The following is a 13,486-nucleotide window of genomic DNA, read 5'->3' as shown; positions in this document are numbered from 1 at the left end:
GGAACATGAGACTAATACCTCCAGAGAGAGAGGAACATGAGACTAATACCTCCGCAGAGAGAGAGGAACATGAGACTAATACCTCCAGAGAGAGAGGGAACATGAGACTAATACCTCCAGAGAGAGAGGAACATGAGACTAATACCTCCAGAGAGAGAGAGGAACATGAGACTAATACCTCCAGAGAGAGAGGAACATGAGACTAATACCTCCAGAGAGAGAGGGAACATGAGACTAATACCTCAGAGAGAGAGAGGGAACATGAGACTAATACCTCCAGAGAGAGAGGAACATGAGACTAATACCTCCCAGAGAGAGAGAGGAACATGAGACTAATACCTCCGCAGAGAGAGAGAGGAACATGAGACTAATACCTCCAGAGAGAGAGGAACATGAGACTAATACCTCCAGAGAGAGAGGAACATGAGACTAATACCTCCAGAGAGAGAGGGAACATGAGACTAATACCTCCAGAGAGAGAGGGAACATGAGACTTATACCTCCGCAGAGAGAGAGAGGGAACATGAGACTAATACCTCCACAGAGAGAGAGGGAACATGAGACTAATACCTCCGCAGAGAGAGAGGAACATGAGACTAATACCTCCGAGAGAGAGAGAGGAACATGAGACTAATACCTCCACAGAGAGAGAGGAACATGAGACTAATACCTCCGCAGAGAGAGGAACATGAGACTAATACCTCCAGAGAGAGAGAGGGAACATGAGACTAATACCTCCAGAGAGAGAGGGAACATGAGACTAATACCTCCAGAGAGAGAGGAACATGAGACTAATACCTCCAGAGAGAGAGGGAACATGAGACTAATACCTCCAGAGAGAGAGAGGAACATGAGACTAATACCTCCAAGAGAGAGGGAACATGAGACTAATACCTCCGAGAGAGAGAGGGAACATGAGACTAATACCTCCGCAGAGAGAGAGGAACATGAGACTAATACCTCCCAGAGAGAGAGGAACATGAGACTAATACCTCCAGAGAGAGAGGGAACATGAGACTAATACCTCCAGAGAGAGAGGGAACATGAGACTAATACCTCCAGAGAGAGAGGGAACATGAGACTAATACCTCCGCAGAGAGAGAGGAACATGAGACTAATACCTCCAGAGAGAGAGGAACATGAGACTAATACCTCCGCAGAGAGAGAGGGAACATGAGACTAATACCTCCGCAGAGAGAGAGGAACATGAGACTAATACCTCCAGAGAGAGAGGGAACATGAGACTAATACCTCCAGAGAGAGAGGGAACATGAGACTAATACCTCCATGAGAGAGAGAGGGAACATGACACTAATACCTCCGCAGAGAGAGAGGGAACATGAGACTAATACCTCCTCAAAGAGAGAGAGGAACATGAGACTAATACCTCCACAGAGAGAGAGGGAACATGAGACTAATACCTCCACAGAGAGAGAGGGAAATGAGACTAATACCTCCAGAGAGAGAGAGGAACATGAGACTAATACCTCCACAGAGAGAGAGGGAACATGAGACTAATACCTCCGCAGAGAGAGAGGAACATGAGACTAATACCTCCGCAGAGAGAGAGGGAACATGAGACTAATACCTCCAGAGAGAGAGGAACATGAGACTAATACCTCCAGAGAGAGAGAGGAACATGAGACTAATACCTCCGCAGAGAGAGAGGGAACATGAGACTAATACCTCCCAGAGAGAGAGGAACATGAGACTAATACCTCCAGAGAGAGAGGGAACATGAGACTAATACCTCCGCAGAGAGAGAGGAACATGAGACTAATACCTCCAGAGAGAGAGGAACATGAGACTAATACCTCCAGAGAGAGAGGGAACATGAGACTAATACCTCCGAGAGAGAGAGGAACATGAGACTAATACCTCCGCAGAGAGAGAGGGAACATGAGACTAATACCTCCGCAGAGAGAGAGGGAACATGAGACTAATACCTCCGCAGAGAGAGAGGGAACATGAGACTAATACCTACGCAGAGAGAGACGGAACATGAGACTAATACCTCTACAGAGAGAGAGGGAACATGAGACTAATACCTTCGCAGAGAGAGAGGGAACATGAGACTAATACCTCCACAGAGAGAGGGAACATGAGACTAATACCTCCAGACAGAGAGAGAGAGGAACATGAGACTAATACCTCCAGAGAGAGAGGAACATGAGACTAATACCTCCGCAGAGAGAGGGGGAACATGAGACTAATACCTCCGCAGAGAGAGAGGGAACATGAGACTAATACCTCCACAGAGAGAGAGGGAACATGAGACTAATACCTCCGCAGAGAGAGAGGGAACATGAGACTAATACCTCCGCAGAGAGAGAGGGAACATGAGACTAATACCTCCGCAGAGAGAGTGGGAACATGAGACTAATACCTCTGCAGAGAGAGAGGGAACATGAGACTAATACCTCCGCAGAGAGAGAGAGAACATGAGACTAATACCTCCGCAGAGAGAGAGGGAACATGAGACTAATACCTCCGCAGAGAGAGAGGGAACATGAGACTAATACCTCCGCAGAGAGAGAGGGAACATGAGACTAATACCTCCGCAGAGAGAGAGGGAACATGAGACTAGTAATGAAAATCAAGTGGCTTTCACTTTCGATTTTTTTTTTGGGGGAATTGGACTTTTGACTTGTGTTTTAGTTGTATAGGTTTAAAGTTCTGTAACAAAAGTGAGCGAAAGCAGCATATATAGATCCACAAACTCTTGAAATGATGAAATTGTAGAGGAAGTGTTTTACGTATCGCTGTTATTTATGGTAGTTCTTATGAATGACAGTTCTCTTGTCTGACTATCTTTTTTCATTGTAGCCTTACATGTTAAGTTGCAAACATTTTCCTACTTATTGTAGATCAGGTGGTTTAAACCACATACTATGCTGTTCACATTTATTAGCTGGTAGTACTCAATATTTCAAGATGTTTAGTGAAAACAAAATGCCTAGTGTTAGTGTTAAATTGTGACAGGTATGTTGTGTTGTCTTTATTGTCTCTATTTTTGTGGCATCGTACAGTTCGGAAACAGAATAAATATTCATTCACACCGGATGAATATTGAATACTTCCAACTGTCGTACAACAACGGGGAGGGCTTTGGGTGGTGCTTACAACTGCGCATCTGTTGAGCCAGTACACTACACTATCGCCATTTCTTTGACATTTAAGTGCTTTCATTTGCCTTGCTTGTTGCATAAACCCTAGGCTTTCACCCCATGGACACAGCTCTCCATTTAAATTCTTATGTACCTTTGGTTATAGACTAAGAAGGGTCAGAAAGGGAAAGTAGGGACCTAGGTTGAGAGACAACTGATTTATCCACCAGAATAACATCTTTTTTTACAAACCCAGCCCTGGAATTTGAAATGAATTGGAATCTTAGTGTTAGTTCCAAACTGATTTGAAGAACCTTTAGATATTCCTTATGTGAAGTCTGGCTAAATGAATCATGAGTCTAGTAGAGGCCAAGAAACCTATAATTTTGAGATATTTCCAGGCAGATGCCAAAGTCTAGTTGGAAAATATCAGAAATTGCTCCTGAGGAAGAAAAGTCATCCTGAGGGATGTGTCCAGTAAACACCCCTGAAATAGTTTCCTGTAAGACAGGATGAGAGAAGATCTCTTTATGCTCATCTGAAAACCCTGTCTGTGAAAACATTTATTTCACCCAAGCTAGAGATTTTTTACAGCTTATAGAGGTCAGTGTAGAAATAAAGCAGTTGTCCAAATATGGAAAAATGCTAATGCTCTACAACCTTGTAGGCACTCTTATTGAGATCTGACAAACCAAAGGGCAAAGAAGAAAACTTAAAATGGGATGTGAGTTTTAGAAAGAAAGGCCTGGAACAGTTCTTCAGGTTCTTTCTTTCTTTGGCGCCAGGAAGATCCTTCAATAAAATTATTTTCCTCTTAGTTTTGGGAGAACAGGTTCTATAACTCATTGTTACAGCTTCTGGTCTAGAACGGGAGGGAACAGGGAGGTTTGTTTGGCTAGATGAAGAGAAATCCTTTGAAAAGTAGGAAGGGGATCCCATTGCCTGTTGTAACTCTTCTTATTTATTGTCAGAATACAACTGTCTGATGTTATCTGGTCCTACAGTAGAAAGTGATAACCTACACTTGTGAAAGCTTTACAGGATTACCAGGTTGAGCAGAAGAAAGCAAAGGAAGGGCATATAGTGAGTTTATTTTCTTAGATAGTCTTTGGTTGTGGGTGTCCTCCTTTATTTTTTGAACCTCCCTACCATTGCTTTTTGAAATGTTGAAATTATGTTTGCCTATGCCTTGTTGGGAATGCTTATTTCATTTCCTGAAAAAGAAACATCATCTTCTGGTAGAAAAGTTTCTGTTATATTTTGGCAAAGAGGGCTGAACATTCTGGATAACCCCCTGAAATAACTTTACCAGTTTTATACATCCTTTGAAGGACCTTAGCAGTGGAAGGACCAAACAACACCTCTTTATCCAGGTGTGTATTCAGGATTTTAGCTTTGACATCCTCTGATAAGTTCTGAGAAAGTAGACATCTTAATATTCTCATCACTGACCCAGTGGCAGCTGCTTTTGAAACAGCATCAGCAGTGTCAAGAGCACATTTTAGAGAATGGCTGGTTACATAAGACACAGAAGCTATTAATGAATTCACAGCTACCTTAGTCTCTGAATAAAGGGTGTCAACAATTAATTTTTTCCTATTGTCAAAGGGAATCAGTAGAAATTTGACAGGTAAATTTGACAAATTGCTATTCTGTAACCAAAATGGAAGAAATCCAAACTTTCTTCTCAAACCTATCAAGGTTTTTCACAGTTTGCTGAAAGGAATAAGGCCAGTTGTGACAAGGAATTTGGCAAAAGCTGATTTTGACTGAGAAATTACTGCAGCATCTGACCTGGCAATAAAAAAGGAAATTGTAGAACTGGGAACGCATTATATAATGTATCCTAGTTTCTGGGACAAGGTGGCTGACTGTCATGTAAATTGCTGACTGCAAAGAAAGTATCTTCTATATCTGGCTACACAGGAAGAAAAGTTACAGGTTAAGGAAAATCTACCTGTAACAAATCATAATATCTTTGCTGAAATTCTGGTATTTCTTTTGTTGACACTGAAAGAAGTCCTTCATTCTGGCAACAGTATAACAGAAATACAGCTTTTCAGGAGGGGAATCTGAAGAATAACTATCCTCAGAGTCACATTCCCCAAACTGTCAGAATTTGAGGAGCACAATCTATGTCTAAATCCAGGCCCTTAAACTGGGAATCAGAATCTGAAAGAGAAAGAATAATATCTATTCCTTTTAAATAATGGTAGGTAATAGTATGTAAAGAATGAAAGGCTTTCGATAAAGATTTAGCAAATACCTGCCAGTCCTCCTTATGTTTCTTTTTTCTGATAGACTCTCAGAAAGAGCTGCTTGAAGGGTGGTCCTTTCCCAGGGAATGAATCACCTCAAAGTGGTTTAGGAGAGTAACATCACCTAGTCCCGTCCCCAATGCCTGAAGGAATGTTTCTCCTTTACTCAACAAGAGCAGCTGAACAACCTATGAGGACATGACTGCCTCCCAGTCCATAATGGCTGCCCGAGGAGCAACACTGATGGACCCAAGAGAAAGTGATGAGTGGTTCAAGGAGCAACAGTTGGTCACAGCAGAGTTATCTCTCACTGGCTGAGGGGAAGGAGATGTCAGGGTCAAGACCAAAGCCTACCAGGTAGGTGCCTCTTCTTGCACTTTGGGATGGAACTATAAAGTTATGGGGACGCAGGACCATGTCTTGTTGCAAAATGGGGCTAACAACCAGTGGTGAGTCAGTCTTACTTCTTGACAGATAAGTCAAGTTCTGAGGAAAAACATCTCTAGGATAACTATCAAACATACTAGTCCAAGTCCTTAAAAACACCTTTTGACAATAAAATAACACTTTCATTCACAAAAAATTATAAATTATAAGGAAATCTCCACAGGGACACAGGACTGTTTGTCTGCCAATAAAAAGTTGTCTGACAAGTGGGTAGGTGAGCTTAGGACAGTCGATGAAACAACCTGACAGGAAAATAAGTTTTGAGGTATATCTCTTTTAATGACAGCCTTCAAAAACAAAGAGTGCTATCCGCTAGTCTCAAGATTTGATCAAAAGGTAAAGCTTTTAATCACAACAATGAATTATTTGAGAGACTTTTCCCACAGGGAGCCATGATCAAAACTTATCAGATTTGAGGTAATTTTTTTAGTGACAACAACAAAAGAAAACATCAGTTCTAGATTTAAGTAAATATTTCAGGCAGAAAAAGATAATATTTCTTCACAATAAATGAAGAAGCGAAATGTGCTTCCCATTGGGGTACTAATTTTCAGGCCTTTGTGAAGTATTAATTAAACACTGAACATTTAAAGCTCACAGGAAAGAGCTCAATGGCAAGAAAGTTCTGAAGTTATGACAGCTTAGCCTTTGATATTGTACTACTCTCCTTCAGATGTACAGTGGCTATGGCATGTGGAACGTGCCCTGAAGTTCTGGAACGAGGTGGGGTGGTCCAATCACTGGTATGACATCTCATATAGCTTGGGCTATTGCAACTGTGATTAAAGATGTGAACATCTGTGCTAGTTGCTGGAGGTTAATACTAATCCACTGCCTGACAATGACAGTGGTCTTTGGCCAACCGTCTAATTTTGAACTCTTCACTACTACAGCCATGTTGAAAGGGAAACATCCCATGATTAACTAGCCGTGTCTTCTATTTGCAGAAAGCATGGGGTGGAGAAAAAGCAGATTTTTTTCTGAATGCTTCTTGCTGATAATTCTTAGTCTAAATAAAAAGTCAACATGAAAAGTTAAATATGTGATAGCATTTACCTTGTACTTCAGTGTGCCATGTTTAAAATGTGTCAAAGAGAAAGTTTCTTATAGCTGAGTTGTATTAAAATATTGCAGTAAAAGGAATACTTTGCTACAGTTCAGTTATGCAAAATTCATGGCTATTAAGGAACAGTTACATGAGAATTATAGGGCAAAAAACACTTTTCGTATATTACTTCAATTTATTATGCTTAAAAAAGAATGGCCAGGGCATTGTTGGCTTAAAAAAGAATCTTAGTTTTATCTAGACTGATTGGTTAATAGGAATCTTTATCTGTTTGTTTACAAAATTTCATAACTGGTACATTTATCAACATGCAAGACTGAAAGCAACTCAATGTATAGTATTATTTGATAACAACATCACTTGATGCCTAACAGAACTTTTACCTGACTTAAAACTGCCTAGCATATGTAAACCAAAAGTCATGCCACATACCAACAATACTGAACCAAAATAGCAAGAGAAATATAAGGAAACACCTTCACCATGTTTAATGCCCCCAAGGGACTCAGCAGATAGTATCCTTGCTTATATTTGCCAGAAATATTAGAAGGGTGGGGGTTCCATCCTCACATCAGGCTTGTGGATTATAATGCACTGCAGCATAAGAGGGAACTATGAGGTGCTGTCCTTCAGATGACATTTTAAACAGTGGTCACATCTGTCTTGATTGGTAGCAGTTCAGGTGTACATTAGTAATCCTGCAGTTCTTATTTTAAGAAGGGAAGGCAAGTTTTGCCTGACGTTGACTCTGGCCAATATAAATCCTTCTTGAGTTATTTAGTTATCTGATCAACAGAGGGCACTGCATCACTTACTGGGCTCTGTCTACTCAGTAAAGTTAGTAAAATAGATAAATAAATATTTGTTAATAATTCATCTCATTTTATATATCTAGTACTGCTGAGAGATAAAACAGGATGCTGCAGATAAAATTGGGCCTGAACACAGCCAGGACACTTTCTTTGTTGATCCTTCTTTAGCAGAAGATCATACTAGAAGTTAACGTGATGTTTTGTGCAGGTCAAAAATATTGCTGTTACCTTATCTTCGAAGAAGTTGTCATGTGTTTGCAAGAGCGTGGATGTATGTAGTATGTGTGTAGGTCAGGGGTGGGGGTAGGGGGGGCTAGAATTAGTGGAATCTACCTGAGAATATATATGTATATATATATATATATATATATATATATATATATATATATATATATATATGTATATCTACACACATATAAATAAAATGTATGCTTATTTACTGAACTGCTTAATAAAGTAGAGCACTGATCAATTAACTGGAGCTGCTCTCTGTTTGGCATTATTTGCCAGAGGTCTAGAGCATTTCTGTTTGAATCCAAGCCATCCAAAGCTAAGAACATGAAATTAAGTTTATTCTGCATTTGATCTGTACTTTTTCAACTGTATTTTACTGTTTTACTGCCTTAGGTTCTGCCTTTTTGGCTGTTTTTACTGTTTACGCCTGATTCATATCTGCACTTGTTTTGCACTGAAATACTGCTTAGCTGGTACAGACTAAATCCAGACTTGCTGAATCAAGCCTGATTTTCATACACTTGGACTCAAATCCAGCCATCTTATAATAAGAAGGGGTTCCCTGCACCCTTGTGACAGAAGTGTGTGAATATAGCCTTGTCTGAGGTGGGGATTCTCAGAAGAAGGATCATTGTGTGACTTCCTATTGGCAGACTAATTTAAAGCTGTTTAATTTGCCTGTATATAAGCCTCATGTTTGCACGTAGCCATGCACCTCACAATGGAGGTTAGTGGTGCCCTGTATAGATGCATTCACTTAGAAACACCTTTTCTTCTAGACACCAGTCAGTGAAATCCACCCAGGCTTCCCTGCTGCTTTGCATCATCTCAGCTGTGCACTTCTGCACTGTAGACAGCCCAGCTGAGCATTGAGCAGTATCACCACTCTTTTCATCCCTGATCATCTAAAGAATAATTCCCCTTGTTAATCCCATAGCATAAAGCTGATCTAATGTGCCCTTCTCACAAATTAGTACTTAAGGATTACCTGCTACTATGGACAGTCAGTTCCACAACATTTCTCAAGGTAGCCTGATTGACATGGACATCCTGAGGCAATGTAACAATTGCCTCAAGTGTACTGGCAACCACTTACTCCTAATGCAGACAAATGCTGTATGTGAGAGATATAGCTATACTATGGAACTAGAATCAGTCCTATCAGTAACAGTAATAAGACATCAAGCACACACACATCTCCTCTCAGACAAGACAAGGCCAAGACACATAAACCCACATACACAGAGGTACTCACTAAGAGCCTACCAAAAGACCAGAGACCTCCCAAGCACAAACAACCAACACATACCAGTACATGAACAGAATCCACCACTACACATAAAACAAATATCAGTGTCTCAACAATTAAGCCACTAAGGAACAACACTTCAAAACCTAATGTTCTGGTTATGGATAACTCAATAGTGAGACATACAGATGTCCCTTTCACCAGGTTGAAGAAGGAGAAGGTCAGGATTAGCTGCCTGTTAGGTGCCAGGATCTGTCAAATCACACACACACTCAAGTCAATCAGCAACAACTACCTTTATGAGTTTGTCATAGTACATGTTGTAGTGAATGACTTGAAATGTACCTCTCTGGATTATATGAAGAGAGGTATGACTAAAGTCTCATTTTATGTGTCCTAGGGAGGTATGTCCCTAACTCTAAGCAGCATTCTACTTTCACCTAGAATGATGTTACAATACAAACAAGAAATTATTGATTTCAATGACTGGCTTAGCTTGTGGTGTCACTCCAGGAAGATCCAGTATCTGTCAACCTGGGAAGACATGGCCGACAGACCATGCTGATTTGCCAGAGATGGCCTTCGCCTGTCTTCTCAAGGCTTTCAGATACTGGCAAAGACACTTTCCTCCCCCATAGTGCCTTTCTTAGGAAATGTCAAAACAACAAAACATCCAATATAAAGAAATCCACTACAGAAAACTCAGGGTCATGCTGCTTAATGCTAGGAGCCTAAACAGTAAACTGCACTCTCTGGAAGCACTTATCTGCTTGGAAGATGCTGATATCTGTGCAGTCACTGAGACTTGGTTCAAGGCTGCAGAGAGCACCCCAGCCATACAAGGATACAATGTCTTTCACACATTCAGACCCCAAAACAAGCATGAAAGAACCAAAGGTGGAGGTGTATCCATCTTCATTTAATCCAAATACTCCTCGAGACTGGTAAAACAGTATGACTTTCTTGAGATGCTCCATGTCCAAATATCTATAGGTAAAATACCCTCCTACATCATGCCTGGCTACAGGTCCCCTACAGTGCAGAAGTGCACCAGGAGAAGCACATCACCTGCCTGGACTTGCTACAGTCTCTCAGTATACAGCCAAATGCCCTGGTCATGGAAGATTTCAACTACCATTCCATCAATTGGGCAACTTACATGAGTACAAACACAATCACTATGAGGTTCCTGGACATTGTTAATTCAAATGCCCTGAAACAGTCTGTACCCCGACAAGGAACTCAAATGTCCTAGACCTAGTGCTCACCAGCATGGGGGCCACTGTGCTACTCCCTGTTTGTTGCCTTCCCTAGCAAGGTCAGACCATAAATCTGTCTCATTTAAAGTAAAGACCAGACCTGACACCTCTGCAGGAGCAAAACAACAGAACATTTCTCCAAAGCAAACTATAGCCTACTAAGCAATTGTATAAAATGTTTTAAAGCCCCTGCTAACACAGCCAACAATGACACTTATGCAGAGGAATACACAAATTCCCTATATAGCCATTTAAACAAATACTTGACTGTACCTGGCAGGAACAAAACCAGGTCCTCCAAAAAAAAAAAAAAAAAAAAAACAAGCCACCCTGGTGGACTGTAAGTATAAATAACTTAAATAACAAAATAAAGAAATTGATATCTAAGAACAAGAGGGAACTTACTCAACAGATGAAGAATACCCTCCACAGCTTGAACAAGCAAATAATATATCTTGTAAAATCCTTTAAGGCTAGATATGGGATTAGCATCACTAAAGACAATTATAAGGCATTCTTTAGCTATGCCCAAAAAATAAAAAGGAAATACCCAACTGTGTGCTGAACTTATAGTGGATGGTACCACTTACACTGAACCTGAGAAAATTGTCAACCTGCTAGCTTACAGATTTGGCAATAACTTCACCCTCCTGTCCCCACCAACCACCCCCATAGCATTCCTGACACCAGTCCTCTATGGAGTATTGCCAAAGAACAGGTCCTATCCACACTTTCCAAGGCCAAAAACACAACCTCTATGGGACCAGATAATATCCCAAGCTGCTTACTAAACAATCTAAAACAAGACCTAGTAGAACCACTTGGCAGTTTCTTTAACCATAGCACTGGCTTTGTTCTGGCAGAGTGGAGAACAGCAACAGTAATCCCTTTGCACAAAGGGGGTCCATTAACCAATCCTGCAAACTATCAGCCCATAAGGCTAACTAGCCTTATCTGCAAGACCATGGAAAGAATCATCAGGGTCCTTATCAACAAGGAAATAGATAACCTTCAAATTCTCAACCTGGCCCATCTTGTATTCAGCAAAGATAGATCTTGTTTATTAAACCTGGTGAACATTTTTGAGAATGTCATCAAAGCCCTGGATGAGGGCAAAGCAGTACATACCACCTATCTTGATTTTGCCACAGCTTCTGACACAATCCCCCAATGCAGGGATGATTGAGAAATACTCATAGCTGTGCATTAACCATTACATCACTAGATGGGTAGCCAACTGGCTCACCAACAGAATGCACACTGTCAAAGTTGGACAGTCACACAATTACTAGATGTCATTAAACCATGGTAACATGCAATAAAACAACAGTTTTGTGTACAACAGGGAATAACTAATATCTCCAGTTAGGTACATATTTACAATAGGCAATAGGAAGGAGAGTGAAGTAAATAGGGTAGTTGTGGGTATGAGTTATGCTGTCCTTGTGAAGATAAAAACAGCAAAAGATCTGCAGATATGAGTCACCATTAGGAAGACAATAAACTAGGTAAGACAGTGACACAATACACAGGTTAAGTTAGGTTATCTGTCTGGCCTAAGGGCAGTTGCATTTTGCTTTTATGATAAATTGTTTTTTTTAAAATGGTATCAGATGATGGTGTATGAAATGTTATTTTTAAATGGGGAGGGAATTATTCCCAAAGTGTGAGAACAAGGGTACCGAATCAAGATCAGTCTAGCATATTGCTGCTACAGCAGAACTAGTGTTGGACTACATGAGTTTAAATAGTTGGGAACCTAGAAGGAGGTCAGCTCTTTGTTTGGTTCCTAACTAGTTAGCATTTTCAGTACATAAGCAGTAGAGTTCAGACCTTGTGAGAGTGTGATGAATCTGCATATTTTGTTGAATAGTGTTTGAATAGTTTTGGTATTAATTTTAGATGACTCAGCAATGCAGGCTAGGCCATTAGAGTTGTGTGAGCAAGAGCCTTTGGCCTATGACAGATCTTGGTGCATAGCAGAGAAAATGTGATTTTCCTGGCCCTGAATAAATGGCAGCTAATCTTATTCTTTGTTTTCTAAAGGGAAGTGTCAGATGGGGAATGTGTTAAGCCATAGTCCCAGGTATTTAAAATGAGATACATTGTCAATAACCTGATTGTTAATGATCTGAAGAGGTGTGGAGATTTTAGATTGCCGTTGGTTTGTTCCAAAGCCAGTGTTTTTTTGTTTTTCATGCAATAAGGAGTAACTTTCCTAGTTCATTGTGTGTATTAGTGAAAGTAAGTCCATTTGGAGATCACGCTGCAGGGTGAGAAAGGAGTCAATGCCGTGGAAAAGAACCTTGTCATTGGCATAAAGTATCACAGGTAGATGTGGCAGATGATAAGGAAGCTTGTTAATGAAAATGAAACATAGCAAGGGTCTAATACTGGACTTTTGGGGTACTCCCTTGGATAAAGATGCATTTATAGCGGTTATGTAAACTATTTTTTTTTCACAGAACAGGTGACCGGATAGATAATTCAGGAACCATTGTGTTACTTCAGAGCTAAATGTCAAGCCTCTGGTTAATCAGAAATGGGTGCGCAGCAGGTCCGTAAAGAATGCCTAATTACATTCCCTTGTCCATCTTTGGTAGTATTTCATCTGATAGAATCCATGGAGCTGCCATAATGCTTCCTGCTCAGAAACCATAATGCTTGGAGGACAGGAAATTGTTTTTGTAAATGTATTATGCCAGTCAGAGATATGTTATTTTTCAGAGAATTTTTACAAAAGTTTGCAATATAGTGCCAGATGGGAAATGCAGTAGATTAGCTGGCTTGCTAGGGTAAGGTATTGGTGATGGCAGATTTTTAGATTGCTTGCGAAATGCTTTATGTGATACAGAGGTTATAATTATTTTGGATTGGAATAGTAAGGAATTCCCCGGCAATTATATATATATAACAGGGGAAAAGGTTGCCTGAACCATTTTGGCTATCCAGTATCATTTAATGAAGGAGAGAGGTTATGTTTTTCTTTTTTATTGTTTTGAATTAAAAAAAACTGTGGGATATATAGAGGGGAGGATTTGTGGTAGAGAGGTA

Source organism: Protopterus annectens, chromosome 10.part0, assembly GCF_019279795.1.
Source record: "Protopterus annectens isolate FY-2018-M chromosome 10.part0, PAN1.0, whole genome shotgun sequence".
Classification (NCBI taxonomy): Eukaryota; Metazoa; Chordata; order Ceratodontiformes; family Protopteridae; genus Protopterus; species Protopterus annectens.
The sequence above is the reverse complement of the archived record's forward strand: the minus strand, read 5'-3'. Positions refer to the sequence as shown.